The 23,384-nt window shown below is 35.7% G+C and overlaps 1 long non-coding RNA gene across 3 annotated transcripts in view; it reads right to left on the bottom strand.

The window, feature by feature from the left end:
* The window catches only part of LOC142837396 (uncharacterized), a 39,300-nt gene extending 16,153 nt beyond the window's left edge, over positions 1–23,147 (bottom strand). For 2 of the 3 annotated variants that reach the window (XR_012908271.1, XR_012908272.1), the window contains exon 1: positions 23,000–23,147. This is a non-coding gene — a long non-coding RNA (uncharacterized LOC142837396). Of the gene's footprint in view, positions 1–22,228; positions 22,342–22,999 lie in introns of those variants that run through there. The other variant, XR_012908273.1, reaches the window with a different exon arrangement.
* Positions 23,148–23,384: the final 237 nt, after the last annotated feature.

The raw sequence follows: 23,384 nt of genomic DNA, 5'->3' as shown, positions 1-23,384 counted from the left end.
CTTGCTTCAGACATCAGGAGTGTGTGCTTTAAAATTGTTCCTGGAACATGAAACAGTGAGGAAGAGAATGATCTCCATTCCAACAATAGGAACAAATCATGTGGTATCCGTGGAGATATCCATCAGAGCTGTTGACTCATTTCTCCCACCCCTTCTCAAGGTTTGTTCCGGCAGAAAATTAAAAGTGAAAGTGGATGACAGGAAAAAGTGCAGATTGTCTCAGACCAGAATCCAATTATCAAAGAGGAAACCACTGCGAGGTAATTAGGAGTTGATTACACATCACACTTCTTGGGTCTGTTTCCTGCCTATCTCCCTGAAATCAAACATTTCTTCCTGGGGATGGCTGATTATTATACTTTGCTGCCAATTAGAGCTTACTGGTATCACATTCAGAAATGCCATGTCATACTCCCTAAAAAACACTGATTGTGGAATCTGCCACTTGAAATTTTGAGTATCTGAGATGCCTGAAGCTATTCCCCGATAAAACAATTATCATAGTGGGGTGGGGGGCCTCAATTCTGCAAATGACCAGTACATTCCCAGTTTCTCTCAGGTATTGATGTCCAAACAAAATTTGATTACAGAAAATGAATAATCAAAGGTTAATCATAAAATCACAGATATTATGGATGAATCAGTGACTTCGGAGACTCGAGCACATTTCCTGCACTGCAAGCAGGAACAGGTGACTCTTAGAGGAAGCACTTGGTAATCTCAGAAATTCTGTGCTTTTACTAGGTATCTATTGCTTCTGTCTCCTGCAGGTCTCTGGAACAGATTTTCTTTCTGAGTTTTTGTATAGCCAATCTCCTGACTAAATTCCAGCTAAACGCTGGACTTTAGCCAGGAGACTGGCTGGCAAAATCCCTCAGTGCAGTCCTTTTTATGTTATCTAGGAACCAATCAGAAGAGAGCTCTCAAACCTGAAAGCACAGGACTGCGTTTTACATCGTGATCTCATCCGGAGCTGATGATTCATCTGTGTCTCCCTCCTCCCTGTGTGTTGTAAAAAGCAGAGCCACTTATGGGGAACGCAGGATAAAATATAATTTACCGTTTGTTTTGCCTCCAGTTAACAACAGTCACACCTGCCTAATTAAGACTGGTTGCCACAGCAACATTGCAGCTGCTTTTGCCTAGATTCTAGCTGTATACATGAAAACCTCCTTTCCTATCATTGTGTTTTTTGATTGAGACTTTGCGCTGTCAAGTGCATCTGGCTTCTTATTCTTTGTGATCAGTTTTTGTCTCTTTTTATGTGTATGTTTATGCAGTTGAAATATAATTATTTATGTTTTATATACTAAATGTAGTTGTAATATATAAATATAATATATGATTACAATGGTCCATGCAGTTGAATTACAATACATGATATATTTAAGTCCATTTGAAGATTTTATAAGGAGATGGAAGGATTGTAGAAAGAAATATTGATTTAAAGACCTCTTGAAATAGACCTGACTGAAATAAATTTTCTCACTGTGTCTTAATGATAAAAGAAAACATTCAAATTGTTTCATCCAGAAATGAAACAATATATATATATATATTCTGAACACTTTTGTTTGTCTGTTTCCTCTCAAAATTTCATAATTATTATTAAATTTGATCCATAGTTTTCTATCTTTAATGTACACAGAAAATATTTAAGGAAGTTGTATGTCCATTAATTAGAAACCATCTATTGGTACATGAGTGTCCTACATGGCAAGCTCTGCTGATAATAATTCTAAATTTCTTTCTCAATTAGCTAAATACTACAAATAGCTACTCTAATAAGGGTTTCACTTTACTGTTTTTCCTCTATGCATAGTGCATATTTGGGCACTGCATATACTTTAAGAATTAAACATTTAATTACAGTTGTTGGAAATTCATTAGGGTAAAAGTGCTTACATATTAATCAATAGGGATTTGATGCAGATATGTCTCAAACCTTGTGCAATTGAGATAGGTGTCCTTCTGGGACTGAAACATGCCGTTCTAGCCTAGCTGGCCATGAATATTCACTAAACTTCCTGTTGCCACACTTCTCTAACGTCCTGGGATTGTACAAAACCAAGATTCAGAAGACAAATATTCTAAAAATGAATTCTAGGTTTGCAAATTACCAAATGAGCATATTCCTGACTGTCTCAGTATTCAATGTAACCGCAAAGACATACAAATTAAGAGAATGAGTATAAATCACAGACCACACAGTTAACCACCCTAAAGATCATTGTATTCTACTTACACACTAAATATGATATGGTCCTCTGTAAATACCAATGTTAAATTACTTTTCATTATAGTAGATAACAATGTCAAATGTGGAAAAATGCAAGGGTTATTCTTCTTTAATCCTTAAACATAAAATGTAATAAGAGCAATATGAAATGAAATTCAGGCTCTTTGAATGAAAATAGATTTTTAAAAAATGTGGTCACATTTACACAATAAAGAACTATTCAGCAGTGAAAACAAAGATATCTTGAAATTTGCTGGCAAATGAATGAAAATATACAATTCCATTCAAAGTGAGGTAACCTAGACCAGAATAATGAGGATGGTTTGTACCTAATCATAGGTGAACAACAAGTGTAAAGCATAGAATAGGGAACCTATAGCCCAGGATCACAAAGAAGCTAAGTAATAAGGGGAATATTAAGGGGGAAAATTGATAACCCTGGGAAGAGAAAAAAGACAAATATCATGAAAAAAATTGGGAAAATATGGATGCAGTGAAAGGGGAATACAGAAAGTAAGGACAAAGAGAGTAATGAAGAGGGAAGAACTGAAAGTAATAGAATTGTGTGTTTTGTGGAGGGAATGAGACAGCAATCAAGGATACAGTTAAATTCATTGACAGAAACATTATGGGAATAGCTAAATCCTGAAATTCGAGAAATTCACAAGGATGGCCACAACTTAGACACTAAGTAATAGTGGAGATGGTACTTGAAAAGTCCTTGCCTTGTTGTCAGATTGATGACTATCATAAATGTCATCATAGAACCTAAATCCAGCAAATTATGGAAGCAGGTGCAGAGATCCACAGTTGATCACATGACTGAATTCCTAAAGCTCAGTTGAATAATGGGAATTGTAAGAAAACATGCAAGAGATCTAGATCGTGAAGGGAATACCCACTGAAACAGCTTACCTAGGCTGATGGTATCTAGGAACTCCGGCCTGACAGTGAGGGAACTAGAATACTAACCAACTAAGCGCTTTGAATGTGAGCAAGAGCTGTATGACTGGGGCAGATTGTGAGTCCAGGCCAGTGGGACCAGGAATGATTCATCCTGCATGTTCTGATTTTAGTAAACCCATTCTCTGGAATGCTATCTAGCAAAGTCTAGATATAGTGGGAACAAAAAATAAGTAAAAAACATGCAACTATGATATGTTCATATGAAATAAAATAATACCTAATGAAATTGCCTGTGTTAGTGATATGTCTTTTTAAGGTACCAGGTAAATCATATATAAACAAGCAACAAAAATACATTAAAAAGCAAAAGAGAGCCTTTACATAAAACATATTGTTTTTAAATGTGATTCAGCTTTTGAATGATTTAAAATTGGAGACAGAAAAAATATGAGTACTGGAATATTTCCTTTTTACTAGGCTTTCTTTTTCTCCTTGGAAACAAAGTCACAGTGTTTTTACTCTTTGAAATTGTATTCTTTGCTTATGCCATGTCACAGAATGTGAGTGAAAGCCAACTAAGAAATTGAGCATATTTATTAATCCCATATTGTAAGGCAGTTGTAGATCATACCCCAGTCAGTGGTAAGATATTAAGCATCAGCTGGGCATGTTTAAATTCCATGTTCATGTGGTTGTTCTTCAGTTTGTAAACATGAGCATGTAGAATGACATCACTTCTGAGCAAGTGAAATATGTAAGGAATAAACATCGATATTATATACTAAGAATCCATTTAAAATAATAAATACCAACACTATTATGAATAAATTTAATCATAAAGTTTCACAAGCGTATAACAAAAATCCCATATTTTGCCTACAGCAGCATATAAATAAAATGCAAAAGAGAGAGGGTATTAATTAATCAAGAACAGGATACAGAATATTCCTTTATTTTGTTTGAATATATGATTGATTTAAGAAAGTTTCTGAGTGGATATTGTCTAAGTAGGATAAGTTTAGCCTGAAGAAACAGACAGAAAAGTACTTAGTAAAAATGGAGGAGAGTCAGTATCATGAGAAACTCTGGGAAGTGGTTGTAACTGATATACTGAGAATAGGTAGCAATCCACATGGCACGGTGCTTATAAGAAATATAATTAATTTAAAATGTACATGTTAACTAATAATAGTCTGAGCTATTTGCTGAGTGTTTAGAAATAATAATAATTTTCTCTGGGGTTACTTAGGAACTGTCTTGTGAGAAGCAAAACTCTGTCTACTAATGAAATATTGATGTGGGGAACCTAATTAGTATAAAACAAATAAAAATAGATATCTAAAAGTTTCTAAGCAATCAAAACATTGAATCAAACGTGGCTTCTGAATAAGTGTTTTTGGTCAACTAAGATCAATGCAAATGGAAAACGGTGGAGTGGGTCTTTAAGAGATGTTTTATGAGCTGGGTGCTGGTGACTACCAGAAAAATAACTCTATTAAGCATTCCTCCATCCAAATACTTTATAATGTTTATTAACAACGGGCTGTATGCTACTCAGTGTAAGAATGGACCCAATAATGTCCCAGAGGTGCAGTGATAATCATGGCTCCCTGAGACCTCAGCCATGAAGCTCATCTCAGAGGGACCCAAAGGTGAGGAGCCAGCTCCAAATGCCATGCAACAAGAAATGCATTACTCTGAGCAGTGTTAATTTGTAACTAATATTGTGGTTTCACATTTGTCTCATCTAATCAAAGAACAATGCAGATGTTCAGTAGATAAAGTTCAAACAAAATAAAGACTCTAGACAGACTGCTGTGTGTTTATAGATATGCACGTGTCTCTGCTGGTCTATTTATTTGTTAGTTATGAATTTAAGAGACAATATTAAGGGGTCACACTGATAAGATGGGATTTATGTAATTGCTTTGTTTTTATTTACTTTCTAATCATTGTACATTATAAATAAAGTTCTTCCACAAAGACTTCTTTCCCGTGCTTGCCTCCCCACAGTCCACCTCATCAATTCCTCCCAAAGTATAGGCCACCCATGGGGAGGCAACATAACTTGGCATATTAAGCTGAGGCAGTTCAAACCCGACCTTATCGAGAAGAGTTAGATATTCAAACTTACGGAATTGTCTCTAAAATTTAGATCTTGTACCAGAAATGAGTCCTGGTCTCCTTCCCAGGTCTTTCATATACTAAAATATTAAAGGAATTATTCCTTTGCAGATGCTGCAGTGTTCAAGACAGAGATAGTGGTGCCACAACTTTAAAGAGAAGGAGAGGTTTCAGAAGCAGGGATGGACATGATGCACAGACCATAACAGGTGACTCCAAACAGTAATCCTGGAATATACCAGTACCTGAATGCTAAATACCCTGGTTTTTTTTTGTCATATAGATGTCAAGAGGAGTCTGCCGTGTCTGGGCCAATGTACATTCGGATTTCAGCTATAAAGATTTGCAGCTGGGAGCTGGCATATAGCCAGAGCCTGAGTAGGAAGGATCTGCTATTCTGACAATATTATAAGCTCTCCTTGCCTCGGAATCCTCTGAAGAGTGTGTGCATTCAATTTTTCCCCGGAACAGTGACGAGAATGGTCTCAATTCCACCAATAGGAACAAAGCCTGTGGTAACCATGGAGATCTGCATCAGAGCTACTGACGCATTTCTCCCTCCCTTCTCTATGTTTGCTCTGGCAGAAAAATATGAAAGTGAAAGTAGGTGGCTGGAAATAATGTAGTTTACTTAGGACCAGAATCCCATTATCAAAGGGGAAATCGTTATGAGGTAAGTAGGAGGTGATCACGTATCTGAATTCTTGGGTCTGTATCCTGTCTATCTACCTGAAATTTCATTTTTCTCTGCTGACGGCTGATTGTGATACTGTGCTGCCGATTGCCGCTTACTGGTATCACATTCAGAAATGCCCTGTCAGAGTCCCTAAACACTTATTACAGAATCTTACACTTGAAATATTCAGATTCCCAGGTGCGTGAGGCGATTTGCCAACATAGCAATTATCTTAACGAGGCTTCCAATGGGGCATAAATTCAGTACATTTCAGCATTGTCATGAATAGACTTGCTAAGAAAATCATCATTTCAGAAAATATATAATCTAAAGCTAATCTGGGAATCACAGATTTTACGGCGGAATCAGTAGTTTCAGACTCGAGCGCATTTCCTGCATTGTAAACGGAAACAGGTGACTCTCACAAATACCTTGCTTTTCCTATTGCTTCTGTATCCTGCAGGTCTCTGAGACACATTTTCTTCTCTGGTGTTTTTTACAGTGAGGCTTTGACTAAAGTCCAGCTTTGAGCAGGACTTTAGTCAAAGCCCCACTGGCAAAATCCTTCAGTGCAGTCCGTTTTATGCCATGTAGGAACCAATAAGAAAAGAGATCTCATAACAAGGACCGGAAAGCACAGGACTGATTTTAATTGATGATCTCATCCAGAGCTGATGAGTCATCTGTGTCTCCCTCCTTAGCTGGTATTTGGAAAAGCAGCAGAGCAATTAACAGAGAGACACAGAATAAAATGTAATTACCCGGCATTTTGCCTTTAGTTAAAAGCCAATGGAACTGGCAAAATGTGACAGGTTGAGCCAGCTGGCAGCTGCTTTTGCCTGGAATCTGCTTATATACATGGAGGCCCCTATTCCTGTCTGGAGATTTTTGATTGTGAATCTGTGCTGTCAAGTGTATCTTGTTTCTGATTCTTTGTGATTTTTTTTCTCTTTTTACATGTGGTTTTTATGCAGTCATATTATAATTAAATAGGTTAAATATAATACAATTTTATGAATTATGTACAAATAAAGATGAAATTATATTTTCCATGTAGTTAAATTAGAATACATATTTATGTATAGCTGTAGAAGGAAGAGAGTGTATTGTTGAAAGAAATATAGATTTGAATCCCTCTCCCATATAGACCCAACTGTAACATAGTAGCTCACAATGTCTTAACGATAAGTAAATGATTTCAGTTTAATTGATTTCAGAATTAAATTAAATATATTTAATATATATATAAGTTGTTAACATTTGTATTTGCTTATTTTTAGGCTTATTGGTGTTTGCACATTTACCTTTGCATGAAGCAGCATTCATATATTTTTGTTTCTTACATCCATTCAATACAGATGAATATCCTCTAAATAATAATTTATAATGATTGATTTTAAAAAAACAAGTGGATTTAAAATATTAGAAGTTCTCGCTAAATCTTGTAAGCACCATTAAACTGATATGTATATATACATATATATATATATATATCTTTAATAGAAGGAGGATTTATTTAAGGAAGTTGTATGTCCACCAATTTCAAGCCATCTATTGTTACATAGCACATTTCATGCAAGCCACTCTGAAGATAATTGTAACTTTCCTTTTTAGTTAGTTAAATACAATAAATAGCCCTTTAATAAGGGTTCAGCTTCATTTGCCCTGCCATTTGGCATACTAGGATTTTTAAGCACTAGATAAACTACAAGAATAATGCATTTAGTGCCAGTTTTTGAAATTTGATTTGGGCAAAAGTTTTTTTTTATATTAATCAAATACTGGTTAAGTGCAGATATTTATTAGAACTAGAAGATATGAGACTGGATTTCTCCTTTGACTGGAATGTGCCATTCTAGCCTAGCTGGCCATGAATACTCAGAGAACTTCCTCTTTCCACACTTCTCTAATATTCTGGAATTGGAAATACCAGCATGACTGCTTTAGAAAAATGAGTATTGCGAAAATGTCTTCTAGGTTTCTTAATTTACAAATGAACATGTTGTTGACTGTCTCAGATTACAATGTAAACAAAAAAGCAGAAAAAATAAGAAAAAGTCTATAACTCACAGACTACAATACTTACTACTCTAAAGATTATGAAACATATAATACTTACCAAGTTTCATACGGTTCTGTAAACACCAAAGTTAAATTATCTTTCTGAATAGTAGATGGTAATTTGAAAAAATGGGTAAATATCTGGGTTCTAACACTATCATCCTTATGCATATAGTATAATTAGAATAGCATGGAGGTAAATCCATGTCCATCAGGGGAAAAATAACTGGATAGAAATTGTGGATATATTTAACCTCAGTGGTAAAAGACAATGCCATCTTCAAATTTGCAGGCAAAACAATGAAACCTGTTATCCTGAGTGAGTTAACACAGATCAGAATGATGAGGATGGTTTGTAGCCAATCATCGGGGAACACCAAATAAAGCACAGAGTAGGAAACCTTAAGCTCATGACACCAGACAAGCTAAGTGACAAAGGGAACATACGAGACACAAACATTCATCAACCTGGCAGCACCAGTCTCTGACCCAGAGCATGGGCGGCACTTAAGATAATCCAATTGGAGCTTAGCAAAACTAGCCTTTGTGTAAAGAGATCCCCATATCTTGACCCTGAAAAAATTCACGATGTCTGAACTGGACAAGCATGATCAAAGAAAAAAAATAGCCAAACTTTGCCAAGACTGTGTAAGATGAATTTAAAACTCTTCATGCCTCTGAAAATGGTCTGTGAGTGACTCTAGGTCTTAGGAAATGTTATTTGCTCCAATGTTGAAAATGAGACTTTGGGTGTTTGCCTACGTTGCCAGTTGCCTCTGTCATTTGTTGTACATTTTAAGTTGCTTCTTTGTACTTCATATTTACTAAAGTAATATTATTTTCCTCTCAGGTTTTCAATAGTGTTGAATACTAACTAGTCATAGTTACATTCCTCTCATAACATGGCCAATACATTTCTAATATAAGACTTAGTTCCTTAGGATAGGATATCTATTTAAATGTTTAGGATACATTTCTTTCTTGATATTGTTTATGATGGGTGTAACTTGATATTTTATTTTTTGGTTTTTCAAGACAGGGTTTCTCTGGTAACTCTAATTTTTATACTTGATATATATGATATCTGTTCTTATTTTATATAGTTTTACATTGAGTTTAAAAGTCTCTTATTTCAACAAAAGGAAGAGGTGCTTTGGAAGCTTATAAGACAATGGTTTTGGATGCTGGGCCACTTAGGCATGGTATTGGCATACTATAACTACATATCAAGAAACATGGTCTTTTCCCCTCTTTTCTGCCTGATTTTCTACCTGTTCCCTGCGCATGCAGAGTACTGTTGATCTGAGAGGCTAGCCCTAAATAAGGAATCCTTTATTATACTTTATCCCAAAATGATGTGGGACTACTTTATCACGATGCTGTAAAAATACTGATTTTGCTTGACTGTAGTACACATTTAATCCAATAAGACCTTTGCTTCTTTGCAAAACATAATTGATATGAAACATAGAATATCCACAAGTAATGATTATAAGATCCACAAAAAATGATTATGACATGGTGATTAATGTTCACAAATTCATCAATAGTTCCAATTACACTATTGGGTCAAGATCAAGAAGCAGAATATTTGAGGCAATTTCTAGGTTTTTTTTTTAGTTATCCTATTATATTATGGAAATCAATCAGTTTCAGATCATAGCAAATGTTAATTTCAACCTGGAATGCAATCATAAATATCACAGCACTCTTTAGTGAGTTAAAAGTTTGAATGTCCTCTGTGATCAACAATTACGTGGAACTAAAAGTCTATAATACATAGCTTTCATTATTCACAAAGTTGGAGCCCAACAATTATGTGTTTATACTTTATGTACAATATAAAATTTACAGACAAAATCTTTTTGGAAACTTTCCTAATCACATTGGTGAATTCCATTGTGTCATGCTATACTATGAAATCCTCAATGATAATTTGAACATTTTGTGAAAAATTTTCAACAATTCTTAAAACAGACCTGAGTGCCTCTTAATTAATAACAGTTGTGAGGCTTGATCTACTTGTGCCACCCCTGACAATGGGAAAAGTGTCTGTCCATGCTGTTGGGCTGGTGCTCTGTAACCTATTCCCTATAATTGATAGCCTTACTCTGCCTAAATACAGGGGGAGGCATATAAAGGCATATAAAGTTCATTTGCAGGCCATAAAATAAAAACACACATAAGAAACCAGATGCTTAAAAATTAGAAAATACAAAAATGAGATAAAATTAGAAAGCAATTATGTCTTGTAAATTATAATTAAATTACTTTTTTATGAAACATTAATAATAGTGATTAGCTCTGTGAAGAAATACTAAAGAAAATTTATAAATATGTTCACATTAGAACCTCTCAACCTTTGCTTTATTCTGCTATTTTGTCTCAGTGAGAGTGGGCATGTTTCTAACTCCTGTCAGTCAGGCATAGCCTCCATTATTACCTTCCAGAAATTCTACCTGTCACTCTCAACTGGACTTTGACATGATTTTGAGAAGTGGTGAGGTTCATCAGGGTTCTGATTTTATTGTAATACAACTAATGTTTATGAGCTTAATTAGGTGAAAGTTTCTCTTTTTTTCTCTCAAAATCAGCCATCAAGAAAGTGTGAAACAGTTTAACTAAAATTGTTGCTTTCTATAGAGTTCCATTGAAAACTCATAATATTATTTCTTTGTAACTTAGTTAAGGTTTCATTAGTTTAACTTGAGGATTAGAGATAAATTTCCTCCTGGGACTGAAACGTGCCATTCTAGCTTAGCAGTCCATGAATACTCAGAAAACTTCCTGCTACCACACTTCTCTAATGTCCTGTAATAGTACAATACCAGCATGCCTGCTTTAGAAAACAAATATTTTAAAAATGAATTCCAGGTTTGCACATTTCCAAATGAGCATATTCCTAACTGTCTCAGTTTTCAATGTGACCATGAAGGCATAAAAATTAAGGTAATGAGTATAAATCACAGACCACACAGTTAACCACTCTAAAGATCATTGTATTCTACTTACTCACCAAATATGATATGGTCCTCTGTAAACACCAAGGTTAAATTATCTTTTCTTAATAGTAGAAAATAATGTCCAGAAATAAGCAAATCTGGGTTCTTCCTCTATAATCCTTAAGCATATAATGTAATAAGAGCAACATGGAAGAAAATCCATGGCCAAATTTGCACTTGCTGTTTACTCAGATATGTATTCTTCTTCTCAGGAGTTTGAAACAATTGACGATTACATAGTGATAGTTTTATAGAGTTCCATGCTACCAAAATAAAAAAACAAAAACTCATAAAAGAGATTTAATAATTAAAAAACTTGAGAGATATGAAATGCTACCATGTTTAACTGAGTAAATTATATAAGGACAAAAAAAGTATATTTTTTAGTTTGGCAATACAAGTTATTATAGAATGTGATTTTTCAAACAAAACTAGGTGAGCACTAAGGCGCGGTGGATAATAGAATACATTCTCCAATGTTGTCAAACACAGGTGGAATAGTTTTTGTGAATGTAAGTCCTGATTTTGCTAATTCCATGGACTCTGACTCCTGTACAAGTCAGGAGAAGACTGCCTTGTCTAGACCACTGTACAGCTTTGGTTATACCCAGTTCCAAATGAGACCTGGAATAAAGACAGAACCTGACTGGTAAGAACCAATACTGCTAACTCTTTTATAAGCATCCGTGGTCTTGAATTGAGGGACTGTGTGCATTCACATTGAGTATGACATAAGAACCAACTAGAAGAGTGATCTCAGTTCCAACGGTGCAGCCACATCCTGTGGTAATCTTAGAGAGCTCAGTTATAGCTGCAGATTCACTCCTTCCTCCATAGCAGTAGCAGACAAACTGAGAGTGGACAAGAGAATAAATTATAATTTACTCCTGAAAATGGGTCATCTTAGCGAGACGGAGAAATAAACAATAGTCATGATAACTGTTGGCTATCGACAAGAAAGCCTTCATTTCTAGCTTTATATTTCTGAAATATAGAATTTCTAATACATTTAAATATTATGTATTTGTACATAAAAATTATGAGATAAAAAGGATATTTTCTAAATAGGAATATTATTTATAATCAAGATCAGAATATGCACTAATTGCATATGATATCTAACAATGTCATTATAATTTAACAAAAAATTGATGTTCAATATTTAGAAAAAAATACATTTATTATTTTCAAATTTCAAAATTATATACCTTATTTTATTAGTGTTTCACATATGTGTTCATGTTTTGACATTTATTTGAGAGTAGTATTCTATAATACTTTTGACATGTTTTAAGGTATTATTATTTGAACATTTAAATTTTGATAAAATTCATGAAATTGCCTTCACTAGATTTTGTCTGCAATCACCATCCTCAGGTCATATATCTATTCTCTCTTTTCAGTGACATCTGACTTCAGAGAAAAATGTGTGTGTGTGTGTGTGTGTGTGTGTGTGTTTGTGTGTGTTTGTGTTCTGATATGGGGCATTCTTCTAGCACATGGGCATCATTTCAATGCTAGCATGTAGTAAGAGCTGTGGGCCGCTTCCCAGGTGCTGGGATTAAAGGCGCGCTCCACTACCACCATTGGGTGCCACTCTGTAGTATTAGGAGCAGTGGGCTACATTCCTCGAACCAGGCCCCCGGCATGGCTAGCTTTATACCCGAAATAATTACACGGAACCAGTATTCTTTTAAACACTGCCTGGCACATTAGTTCCAGCCTATTATTGGCTAGCTCTTACATATTGATCTAACCCATTTCTAATAATCTGTGCAGCCCACGAGGTTGCTTACAGGGAAGATCTTAACCTGCAGCTGTGTGGGGTGGGAGAATCATGGTGACTGCCTGACTCAGCTTCTTTCTCCCAACATTCTGTTCTGTTTACTCCACCTCCCTAATTTTCTATCCTATCAGGCCAAGCAGATTCCTTTATTAGTTAACCAATTATAGCAACAGATAAGATACAAGACCCACCTACATCACTAGAATACATGAGAAAATCTATCTTTCCCTTTTATCATTTCCATAGATAATTTAAGCCATTCAGATAATATTTTGCATTCATAAAGTTCCTCAGAATACAGTAGAATAGTCTCTAGATTTTGGAATGAAGCAATTACATATGCAAACTTATACAATGGAAATTCAATAATAAAAGTGTACATATACATAAATAACAATCAATTACTATTTGTATGTGCTAGTATAATAGCATGCCACAGCCTTGAAATGTGCTACATGTGGTATGAAATCAGGCAAGTAAATTTTAGAGATTTCTTCATTCATGCCCCATGTCCTGGGACAACATGATAATGTTAGTATACCAGTTTTTTTCACATGTATATATTATAAATAGATCCAATTGTTCATATTTCAAATTACCAGTTCATGGACAGATCCATCTATAAGTCTGTTAATTTTCAAACATAAAAGCAGAAAATTATGTAAGGATATTTTTATCATTTAGAGTAGACATTGATGTTTTTAAATGTTACTAACTACTCTATTACTTTCTTTCCTCTGAAATCAAGTAAATATTGTTATTGAGACTCTATAATGGAAGGAATAACTCAAGCAGCCTTAATGGCTAGGACCCTAAATCTACAATGATGACAGACTTACATAAAGATAATATATTTTATTCTCCTAGAACCTAATGAAATATTGATATACTCACATATCTGAGCATCATTTGACCTCTTCAGAGATTTTCCTTTGGCACAAGTTGGAAAATAACATAATGTTGAGCAGGGAAGGTCTTTCTATAGAAACTAAGAGCCTGTGTGGTTCTATGTGTGTTTCATGTCTTTAAAACCTATTTGGAAGTTTCATACACGCATATTTTAAAGATGGAAGTAATATTGTATCAGATTGAAATGGAGGCTCTTGATACCAAAGTATCAATATTTTCCAGTATCAACATTACTAGCAGACATATACATTTAGAGTATGAGATGAATGTACAAGATAAGTTTTGCACTTTTTCAAAGCATATAAAACAAGACAAACAAGAACAAATATATCTATTGTGTTCATTATTTTCAAGAGAAGTATGTAATACCTCACTGCCATCATTAATAAACATTGGATTTCCAAAAACCTCATGTTCTCTTCTTTCAAAATTAGTAATGGGGAAAATGTGAGAAAGTATCATGTACAAGAATATTTATATGAAAATACACAAAAACTATGTCAATCAAAACAGCAAATCTGAGACTGTGAGAAACTTAAAAGCAATAGGATGATAAGAAGTAGTTTTCCTCTTCTATACCTTATTCTAATTCAGAGTCTATGATCACAGGTAGGGTAGTGCTATCATATGTTACTGCATAATATTATCAATGATTCTGTTTTCATGAAAAAAAAACCTGCAATGTCTTACCAATTTTCACAAAGAAATTCAGAGAAAAGAGGAAAAGGCATGACTCCCCTTGACACTGTCATATACTAAAACATTAAGGGAATTATTTCTTTGCAGATGCTGCAGTGTTCAAGACAGAGATAGTGGTGCCACAACTTTAAAGAGGAGAGGTTTCAGAAGCAGGGATGGACATGATGCACAGACCATAACAGGTGACTCTGAACAGTAATACTGGAATATACCAGTACCTGACTGCTAATTACCCTGGGGTTTTTTGTCATATAGATGTCAAGAGCAGTCTGCCGTATCTGGGCTAACGTACATTCGGAATTCAGCTATAAATGTTTGCAGCTCGGAGCTGGCATATAGTCAGAGCCGGAGTAGGAAGGAACCACTATGCTGATAATATTATTAGTTTTCCTTGCCTCTGAATCCTGTGAAGGAGTGTGTGCATTCAAATTTTCCCCGGAACAATGACGAGAATGATCTCAGTTCCACCAATAGGAACAAAGCCTGTGGTAATCTTGGAGATCTGCATCAGAGCTGCTGACACATTTCTCCCTCCCATCTCAATGTTTGCTCCGGCAGAAAAATATGAAAGTGAAAGCAGATGGCAGGAAATAATGTACTTTATTTAGGACCAGATTCCAATTATCAAAAAGGAAATCATTATGAGGTAAGTAGGAGATGATCACGTATCTGAATTCTTGGGTCTGTATCCTGCCTATCTACCTGAAATTTCCATTTCTTCCTGCTGACGGCTGATTTTCATTCTGCGCTGGGCATTTCAGCTTACTGGTGTCACATTCAGAAATGCCATGTCCGAGTCCCTAAACACTTATTACAGAATCTTACACTTGAAATTTTCAGATTCCCTGGTGACGGAGGCTTTTTGCAAACATAGCAATTATTTTAATGAGGTTTCCAATTGCGCATAAGAGCAGTACATTCCAGTGTTGTCATGAATAGACTTGCTAATTAAATCATCAATTTAGAAAATATATAATTTAAAGCTAACTAGGAATTGAAGATTTTACGGTAGAATCAGTGGCTTCAGCTTCGAGCACATTTCCTGCCCTGCAAATGGAATCAGGTGACCCTTATCACAAATTCCTTGCTTTTCCTATTCTTCTGTATCCTGCAGGTTTCTGGGACACATTTTCTTCTCTGGTGTTTTTTACAGTGAGGCTTTGACTAAAGTCCAGCTTTGAGCAGGACTTTAGTCAAAGCCCCACTGGCAAAATTCCTCAGTGCAGTCCGTTTTATGCCATGTAGGAACCAATAAGAAGAGAGATCTCATAACAAGGACCGGAAAGCACAGGACTGCATCTAACTTGATGATCTCATCCAGAGCTGATGAGTCATCTGTGTCTCCCTCCTTACCTTGTATTGGGGATAGAAGCTGAGCAATTGACAGGGGAATACAGGACAAAATGTAATTACCGGGCATTTTGCCTCCAGTTAACAGCCAATGAAACTGGCAAAAATGTGACAGGCTGTGCTAGCTGGAAGCTGCTTTTGCCTGGAATCTACCTATATACACGGAAACCTCTATTCCTGTCTGAAGATTTTTTTTATGAATCTGTGCTGTCAAGTGTATCTTTCTTCTGAATTTTTGTGATTTTTTTATATGTTTTTATGCTTGGTTTTTTACGCAGTCAAATTATAATTAAATAGGTTACACTTAATATGATATTATGAATTACATACATATAAAAATGCAATTATATTTTTCATGTCGTTTAATTAGAATACATAACATATTTAATTTGATTAGAGTGCTATACAAGGAAATCGGTGGATTGTAGAAAGAAATGTAGATTTGAAACCCTCTCCTATATAGACCCACGTGTAATATAGTAGCTCACAATGTCTTAATGATAAAAAAATGATTTCAGTTTAATTGATTTCAGATAAAAAATAAATATATTTAAATTGTTAACATTTGTGTTTGCTTGCTTTAAGGCTTATTGGTGTTTGCACATTTATCTTTGCATGAAGCAGCCTTCATATTTTTGTTTATTACATGAAATTAATATACATAAATATCCTCTAAATAATAATTTATAATAATTAATTAAAAAAACAAGTAGATTCAAAATATTAGAAGTTCTCTTTAAATCTCCTAAGCACCGTGAAACAGATACAAGGTGGATTTACTTAAGGAAGATGTATGTCCACCAATTTCAAGCCATCTATTGTTACAAAGCACATTTCATGGCAAGCCACTCTGAAAATAATTGTAACTTTCCTTTTAATTAGTTAAATACATTATTAAATAGCCCCTTTAATAAGGGTTCAGCTTCATTTGTCGTCCTATTAGGCATACTAGGATTTTTGAGCACTGGATAAACTACAAGAATAATAATATCCTTGTATTGTCTCTATTTCCTGTGTGTCTCATCTCATTCTCACTCCCCCTCTAGGGACTCTGTTGACTTACAGGTAGACCAGGGTAAAGTGGTGCCCAACGTTTGGCTGGAACACGGGGGATTCAGTGAAGAAGCTGTTTAGAGAGGCTCACATAAAGTGAAGTATAATTAAGAGGAAGAGAAACACAGGAACCTGCTGTGTCTTCTAACTTCAGTAACCTGAACAGTGATCACAGGACAAACAATTACTTAGCATGAAATTAGACATGCATTCAAGGCATGAGGGGTAAATGCTAAAATTAAAAGTTAAGGTTTTTGGAGTATATTAAAGGTGTTTTATGAATGAGAAAAAATGATAGAGAGACAGAGAGGCACTTAAACATTACTGTTAAGCATTCAGCCCCAGAAATGTTCCTATAACTGCCTTATTTACTAGAATTAATAAATTTTGTTTTAGAGTTATTATGATTTTGTAGTTGACAATGTTTTTTGGATAGAATAGAAAATTATATTAGAAGATAAATTGGACAAATGAATAAAAAAGGAGCCTAAATATTTTCAGTGGCAAATAAGGGGTATTAAATTTGAAAAGGTTCAAATTAATGCAATCAGGCATCAATCCTGTGCTGAGGGAAATTATTTTTCCTATGTTAACAGGCAAGTGGAGCTTGTGATAACCCTAATCAGCAGGCTAATACCCCCATTGAAATACATGAATAACTGAGAGAAATAGGCATGTAGCAGGGAGCATCTTCGCTACATGGGAGAGAACGTTGGTTCGCGTATTAAAATTATTCAGAAATCTACTGAGCCTAATATTGAATGCCTAGCTCGACGAAAACAAGCAATAGAAAGACTGTAACTGGAGAAGAAGCAAGGAAATAACTTCTGAAAAGGCCAAGCATATAAAAATGCCAATGTGCGTTATAAGGAGCTATGCTATCAGTTCAGGAAACAGGAAATATTAATAGTTATAGGAAAGTATGAAAATATATTCCATCTGAAAGTAGAAAACTGCAATTGGCTGGTGAAACTATTGTCACCATTTATTATAATTGGCAAAAGAAAATAAAAATTTAAAAAATTTAAAACTCTATGAATATGGGAAAATCAGTTTCTTACCAAAGATGTTCAGACAAAAGTAAAATTAGTTAAAGAGCATATTTAAAAGGCCTTTTTGTATAGGTTATAACCTATAATCACATGCAAAATGTCTGGAGATCTGACATTTGAAAATTTGGAAATGCTCTAACGGATCATTGGTAGCTTTTTCCTTTGTTCAAGAGGAATGTGGACATTTACATATTAATAATAATCATTTACATGTTCAATATAAAATTCCATCTTGATAAACTAATCATATTTTGAAGTCCATTACATTTTAAAACAGCAAATTGAAATTTTAAAAAGGAAGATTTTGGTAAGGAATTAATGTGAGATATTGGCTAGAATTAGGGCAACTTTTCATTAATACATATTAAATTTTGTAAATCTGCCCGAAAGGGATATTCTAACTAGAGTAGACAAATATTTTCTTATACACCAAATTTTGAACTAGCAGAAAAATTGTCATAGATACTGTTATTCTTTTTTTAAAAAAATGCTGCATGATCCCCGCGGCAGTAGGCAGCAGAAATGCTGTAGGTCCCAAATGGTGGTAGCGGGCCATGTGGTAGCAGTCAGAGGGCCCTAGGAGCAGCCAGTCCCGGGCAGTGACAGCTGCTGGTCTCAGAGCAGTGGTGGCAGGCAGCGGGCCCCAGGCAGAGATGGCTGCTGGTCCCCGAGCAATGGCTGGTCCCAGGCAGGGAGACACATGGCGGGCTGGCAGAAGACAGAAACATGGATAGACAGGACATGCAGGGTGAGTTTGAATGTGAAGGGGAGAGGGGGGGGAGAGAGAGAGAGAGAGAGAGAGAGAGAGAGAGAGAGAGGGAGGGAGGGAGGGAGGGAGGGAGGGAGGGAGGGAGGGAGGGAGGGAGAGAGAGAGAGAGAGAGAGAGAAGGAGAAAGAGACAGAGAACGGGTGAAGCAGAGAAATGGGGAGAGAGGCAGAAGCGAAGCTGCCTCTCCAAGAGGAAGATGGAAAAGAGAAAGAGCTCGGGCAGTAAGCTGAAGAGCAGCCTGCCTCAGTGGATGAGGAGGGGAATGGTTGTGGCTCATCTCTTAAAGGGACCAAAATCATAACAGATACTGCACAACAGCCTGCATTGCTAATGGAGAAAGGGAGAGGGTATGATATTGTCTCACTGCAGGATGAGTGACAATTATGGTTCCTGAAAAAGAAATTCCAATATTGGCCATGGTAAAATTATACTCATATAGGTGACCTCGACAACATTAGCCTTCACGACAATCACCAACTTGGGGTCAAGTGAAATCTCTTGTGCCCTATGGTCAGATTATTGTCCAGGAGTCCAAAAGACCAGTTACAGTCAAATAATTTTTCTGGCCATATGTGCTCTGTAAATTGTCTCTTCAGTTCAGGAATCAGCTGTAAGTTATTGCGCTTATGTCCCTTAACACCTACGTTTCATCCTGTCTTTTATAGAGACACTGATGTTTTAGTGTATATCACTGTAAGTATTCTCTCTCCTCCTTGGAATGACTTGACATATCTGAATAATTTTGATAGGACCTCTTAAAATTTTATTTATATGGATGATAGAGAGCCAATAAGCTTTGGAAATTCTCCTTGTTTATCAGTGGGATTACAACATGGGTTACAACCTGGTATTAAAATATGTGGATCTCGCACTCGTCTTCAAAGATGGTCCGCATGGACCATAAATCAGACCTGGACAAAATTATTGAAAATTATGAATTATCATAACCTCAATGTCCAGATTTTACTCATTATGGTTTAAAATATCAGCCATTTATTTGAATGAATTGTTTAGGAAAATTTGGCAAAATAATTCAAAATAAACAGATCCATTGGGGCACTTATGGTCAATTTATTAACAGTTGTTTTGAATGAAATATAACCACTTGTGATTTGCTTAATGTTACCAGGTTGAATAGAGCCAAGAATGAAATGATAACTGGAAGACATCTTCTGGCATGAGGAGATGGAGGAATCCATGATAATCTCATTGCCTTACTCACTTCCCTTACAGCAATTCAGAAGATTGTGGTTCCCTTAAAACCTATTCAGCTTTTAAATGGCTCATTTATTGCAATATTAATATCTGCTTCTATTAACAAATTTCCCTTATTCTGAAGTACTAATGTTACTGATTGTGTGACACTATTTTTTTTTGAAGAATCAATTTTACAACTGAAATTAATTGTTATGATTGTCAATTGTATTTATGTATTAATTCCTCTGATAAGTTTAATCCTCATAATAAATCACTTATGATATTACAACAGCATACACATATTTGGCTGCATGTTACTTGGGTCATTCTTGGGCTCCTCCTGTGAAGATGAGACAAAGTTGGGAAACAGGTTCTTGGCAGACCAAGCATAGATGAAAGCATACTTTTTCTGCCCATTTCTCAAACTTTCCGTCAGAAGCTGTACCCGAAATAAGGAGTAACATTATCACGCATTACCAGGTATAGTTTTATAAGTACTTTGCTTCTGTATACTTTTGCTTTCTTTCATTGTATTTTTATTTAATTTGGCAAATACGCAAAAACATTCTAGAAGCTTTATTTTGTCCTCTTTATGAATGCCAGGGAGGCATTAACAATGTGCCCCCTACCTTCTTCCTTTGTTAGCACCTTGCATTGCTTAATAATTTTTGTTTTGTGGGGATCTTTTCTTTTAAGTTGATGGCATTTATAAAACAACAGGTGTATGAAGCAACTAACATATAAACTATACAAGAAAATAAAAACTATACAGGTCCGTTATCATAATTAGACATCACCAACAATAAAAAATGACAATATTTAACAGGTAAGATCATGCAAACATGAGGTGCACAGAAAATTGTCTTTAAACCTGGTGTGATGGGAAGGTTAGGGAGACAGGGTAACAGGAGGATGTATACCTATGTTAAGCATGCCACCCAGCCGGGCAATGGTGGCACACGCCTTTAATCCCAGCACTCGGGAGGCAGAGGCAGGCAGATCTCTGTGAGTTCGAGACCAGCCTGGTCTAGTTCCAGTACCAGCTAGTTCCAGGACAGGCTCCAAAGCCACAGAGAAACAATGTCTCGAAAAACCAAAAAAAGAAAAAAAATATGCTTACAATGCCAATGCAGTGGAAAGAACCTGCTTTGGAAGTTTCTACATTCTTTCATCATTATAGATTGTTAATACACCTCCTATTATGAGAAATTTACGTATGATTGACTACTTGTGTAATTATTGCAGATTAATCATTAGCTACAGGCAGAAAGAGAAAATAGTGAGAAATCTTCAGAAGTATTTTTGTCATAATAGCCAAAAAATCAGGACAGAAATCAAATAAATATTGTTAATAAGACTATATGATGGAAGGCATAACTCAAATAGCCTTAATGGCTAGAAATCTATGACTACAATGGTGACAGACTTTCATAAATATAATATATATTATTCTTCCAGAGTCTAATGAAATATATATAAGTTCATACATCTGAGCATAATTTGACAATCATCAGAGATGTTGTTTGGCAGTAGTAGGAAAATAACATGTGCAGGAAAGAGCTTTCTATAGAAAATAACAGGCTTTGTGTTACTATGTTTTGATGTTTTATGCCTATAAAACTACTTGAAACCTTCGTGTATTTGTATTTTAAAGATGGCACAAATATTGTGACAGATGGAAATGGAGGTTATTGATTTAACCTACCAATATTTTCCAGTCTCAACATTACCAGCCGACATACACATTTAGAGTTTGCTATGGAAGATACAGGAGAAGATCTGCACTTGTTCAAAGCATACATCAACATGACATACAATAACAAAGAAATCTATTGTGGTAATTGTTTTTATGGGAAGTATGTAATACTTAGCTGCCGTCATCAATAAACACTTGATTTCCAAAATCGCTCAGGCTGTTTCATTTTCTAATTAGGAATGGGTTTACAGTATGAAAGTATTATATACATGAGTATTTATACCCTAAAACACAAAGACTATTTCGACCACAACAGCAAATTTGAGCATGTGAGAACCTAAAATGCAATAGGATGGTAAGAATTATGTCTCCTCTTTGAAACCTTATTCTAAATTCTGAGTCTTTAAACAGAATGGAAGTGCTTTCATATACTACTACATAATTTTTTCAATGAATATATAAAAAACTGCAATGTCAACCAATTTTCACAATGAAACTCTGTGAATAGAATAAAGGTCATGACTCCCCTTGATGCTGTCAGATAGTGAAACCTGAATAGAAATATTTCCTTGCAGATACTGTAGTGTTTCAAGACAGAGACAGTGGTACCACCAGTTTAAGGAGAAGGAAATTTCAGAAACAGAGATGGACATGACACACAGACCACAACAGGTGACTCAGAACCATAATTGTGAGAATAAAATATTACCTGACTGCTAATTTCCCTGGGCTTTTTCAAATTAAGATGTCACAAGAAGCCTGCCGGGTCTGGGCCAATGTACACTCCGATTTCAGGTATAAACAATTGTACCTGAGAGCTAGCATATTCCCAGAGGCTGACTAGGAAGGACCTGCTATGCTGACAATATTATTAGCTCTTCTTGCCGCGGACTGAAGGAGTGTGTGCATCAAAATTTTCCCTGAACAATGAGGAGTGTGATCTCAATTCCACCAATAGGAAGAAAGCCTGTGGTTACCTTGGAGATCAGCATCAGAGCTGCTGATTCATTTCTCCCCCAACCTCAATGTTTCCTTTGACAGAAAAAAAATGAAATAAAATGAATAACTGGAAAAAATTTAGTTTATCTAGGATCAGAATCCAATCATTAAAAAGGAGAAATCATTGTGAATTAATCAAGATGTGATCACATATCTGACTTCTTGTGTCTGTATCCTACCTATCTACCTGAAAATTTCCGTTTCTCCCGCTGATAGCTGATTGTGAGTCTGTGCTGCCGATTGCAGCTTCCTGGTATCACATTCAGACATGCCATGTCAGAGTCCCTAAGTGTACTGATGGGGGAATTAGACACTTGAAATTTTCAAATTACTAGGTACCGGAGGCTATTTGCTGACATCAATTATCTTAGAGTGGCCTCCAAAGACACATAAGATCAGTACAATCCGTTTTTCTTTTTTTTTTGAGTATTGAATTTTTAAGAAAATCTTCATTTCAGAAAATACAAATGCTAGGGCTCACCTAGGAATCACAGATTTCATAGCTGAAGAAGTGTCGTTAGACTCGAGCACATGCGAACGGGAACAGGTGACTCTTCATGAGAACATGGGGAATATCACAAATCCGTTGCTTTTCCTATTGCTTCCGTATCCTGCAGGTCTCTGCGACACATTTTTTCTCTGCAGTTTTTTAGGGTGAGGCTTTGACTAACGTCCAGCTTTGAGCAGGACTTTAGTCAAAGCCCCACTGGCAAAATCCCTCAGTGCAGTCCTTTTTATGCTATCTTGGAACCAATGAGAAGAGAGATCTCAAACCATGGACTGGAAATCACAGGACTGCATTTAACATGGTGATCTCATCCAGAGCTGATGAGTCATCTGTGTCTACCTCCTCACTTTGTGTTGTG

Source organism: Microtus pennsylvanicus, chromosome 18 (assembly GCF_037038515.1).
Source record: "Microtus pennsylvanicus isolate mMicPen1 chromosome 18, mMicPen1.hap1, whole genome shotgun sequence".
Classification (NCBI taxonomy): domain Eukaryota; kingdom Metazoa; phylum Chordata; class Mammalia; order Rodentia; family Cricetidae; genus Microtus; species Microtus pennsylvanicus.
The sequence above is the reverse complement of the archived record's forward strand: the minus strand, read 5'-3'. Positions and strand labels throughout refer to the sequence as shown.